Source organism: Salmo salar, unplaced genomic scaffold, assembly GCF_965601325.2.
Source record: "Salmo salar unplaced genomic scaffold, fSalSal1 ptg000257l, whole genome shotgun sequence".
Taxonomy (NCBI): Eukaryota; Metazoa; Chordata; class Actinopteri; order Salmoniformes; family Salmonidae; genus Salmo; species Salmo salar.
The window spans coordinates 1,547,982-1,550,744 of NW_027675339.1; the positions used below are offsets into that span (position 1 = coordinate 1,547,982).

Consider the following 2,763-nt stretch of genomic DNA (forward strand, 5'->3'; position numbering starts at 1 on the left):
TCTGTCCCTCTCTCTCTCTCTCTCTCTCTCTCTCTGTCCCCTCTCTCTCTCTCTCTGTCCCCCTCTCTGTCCCTCCTCTCTGTCCCTCCTCTCTCTCTCTCTGTCCCTCCTCTCTGTCCCCTCTCTCTCTCTCTGTCCCTCCTCTCTCTCTCTCTGTCCCTCCTCTCTCTCTCTCTGTCCCTCCTCTCTCTCTCTCTGTCCCTCCTCTCTCTCTCTCTGTCCCTCCTCTCTCTCTCTCTGTCCCTCTCTCTCTTCTCCCTCTGTCTCTCTGTGTCCCTCTGTGGTCTCTCTGTCTCTCTCGGTGTCTCTCTCTCTGTTCCTCTGTCCCTCTCTCTATGTCCCTCTGTCCCTCTCTCCTCTCTCTCTCTCTCTCCTCCCTCTCTCTCTCTCTGTCCCCCTCTCTCTCTGTCTCTGTCTCTCTCTCTCTCTCTCTCTGTCCCTCCTCTCTCTCTCTGTCCCTCTGTTCCTCTGTCTCTCTCTCTCTGTCTCTCTCTCTGTCTGTCTCTGTCTCTCTCTCTGTCTGTCTCTGTCTCTCTCTGTGTCCCTCTCTCTCTCTCTCTCTCTCTCTGTCTCTCTCTCTCTGTCCCTCCTCTCTCTCTCTGTCCCTCTGTTCCTCTGTCTCTCTCTGTCTCTGTCTCTCTCTCTCTCTCTCTCGCTCTCTCTCTCTCTCTCTCTCGCTCGCTCTCTCTCTCTCTGTCTCTCTCTCTCTCTCTCTGTCTCTCTCTCTCTCTCTCCAGAGTTATCAGTCTCTCTCCAGTATCAGTGTATCTTCAGACTTACCCAGCATCGTTGTCCGTCCTCTTCAGTACTTTGGAGATGTGAGTAAGACTGTGTCTGAACTGAGAGAGAAACTAGAAGACTTCCTTAAAGGAGAATAGACCAAGATCTCCACTACAGGTGTGTTGAAAACAATCAGAACATCAACTTTAGACCATTGAAAGTTCCCTACTAGTCATATACATGTGGAATATGGTATGATGATAACATTCCCTCTCTCTGTCAATGTGTTTGTGTGTCTGTAGTGAATATAGTGGAGGTTGTTCTGCCTCCAGAGCCCAAGACCAGAGAACAGTTGTTACAATGTGAGTCTCTTTATTGTGAAGTAACTAACAGTCTCTTTTTACTGCCACTCCTAACAATCCCTCTAGAAATATATAGCAATAGTAGATCTAATCAAAGACTGGGTATCTATCTGACTCCTCATATTTCTCTGATTTGATCTCTGCTGTGCTCTAATCAAAGACAGGGTAGATACAGTATCTGACTTAACTTATTGTTCTGACTCCCCTCATTGGTCTCTGCTCTTCTCCCAGATTCCTGTCAGCTCACACTGGACCCAAACACAGCACACAAACGCCTCTCTCTGTCTGAAGGGAACAGAAAGGTGACCTGTACACGCCAAGTCCAACCATATCCTGACCATCAAGACAGATTCACCAACCAGTACCAGGTTCTGTGTAGTGAGGGTCTGTCTGGACGCTGTTACTGGGAGGTGGAGTGGAGTGGTAATGTTGTTGATACAGCAGTCTCATATAAAGACATCAGCAGAACAGAGACAGGTAATAGATTTGGATACAATAACAAGTCCTGGAGTTTACAGTGCTATAGTGATGGTTATTATTTCATACACAATAATGTTGAGACTAAAGTATCAGACCCTCAGTCCTCCAGAGTAGGAGTGTACCTGGATCACAAGGCAGGTACTCTGTCCTTCTACAGTGTCTCTGACACAATGACCCTCCTCCACAGAGTCCAGACCACATTCACTCAGCCCCTCTATCCTGGGTTTAATCTCTATAATGGTACTGCTGAGCTGGTTAAACTGTAGTAGGGTCCACATAGATACTAGTCATGCTGGTGTAGTCTATAGCTGAGCTGGTTAAACTGTAGTAGGGTCCACATAGATACTAGTCATGCTGGTGTAGTCTATATCTGAGCTGGTTAAACTGTAGTAGGGTCCACATAGATACTAGTCATGCTGGTGTAGTCTATAGCTGAGCTGGTTAAACTGTAGTAGGGTCCACATAGATACTAGTCATGCTGGTGTAGTCTATAGCTGAGCTGGTTAAACTGTAGTAGGGTCAACATAGATACTAGTCACGCTGGTGTAGTCTATAGCTGAGCTGGTTAAACTGTAGTAGGGTCCACATAGATACTAGTCATGCTGGTGTAGTCTATAGCTGAGCTGGTTAAACTGTAGTAGGGTCCACATAGATACTAGTCATGCTGGTGTAGTCTATAGCTGAGCTAGTTAAACTGTAGTAGGGTCCACATAGATACTAGTCGTGCTGGTGTAGTCTATAGCTGAGCTGGTTAAACTGTAGTAGGGTCCACATAGATACTAGTCATGCTGGTGTAGTCTATAGCTGAGCTGGTTAAACTGTAGTAGGGTCCACATAGATGCTAGTCATGCTGGTGTAGTCTATAGCTGAGCTGGTTAAACTGTAGTAGGGTCCACATAGATACTAGTCATGCTGGTGTAGTCTATAGCTGAGCTGGTTAAACTGTAGTAGGGTCCACATAGATACTAGTCATGCTGGTGTAGTCTATAGCTGAGCTGGTTAAACTGTAGTAGGGTCCACATAGATACTAGTCATGCTGGTGTAGTCTATAGCTGAGCTGGTTAAACTGTAGTAGGGTCCACATAGATACTAGTCATGCTGGTGTAGTCTATAGCTGAGCTGGTTAAACTGTAGTAGGGTCCACATAGATACTAGTCATGCTGGTGTAGTCTATAGCTGAGCTGGTTAAACTGTAGTAGGG

The 2,763-nt window shown here is 46.4% G+C and overlaps 1 long non-coding RNA gene across 1 annotated transcript; it reads left to right on the forward strand.

The window, feature by feature from the left end:
- Nucleotides 1–691: 691 nt before the first annotated feature.
- Nucleotides 692–2,562, forward strand: LOC145867258 (uncharacterized). Its single transcript, XR_014383276.1, has 3 exons — nucleotides 692–897; nucleotides 1,023–1,082; nucleotides 1,314–2,562. It is a non-coding gene; the product is annotated as an uncharacterized LOC145867258 (long non-coding RNA).
- Nucleotides 2,563–2,763: the final 201 nt, after the last annotated feature.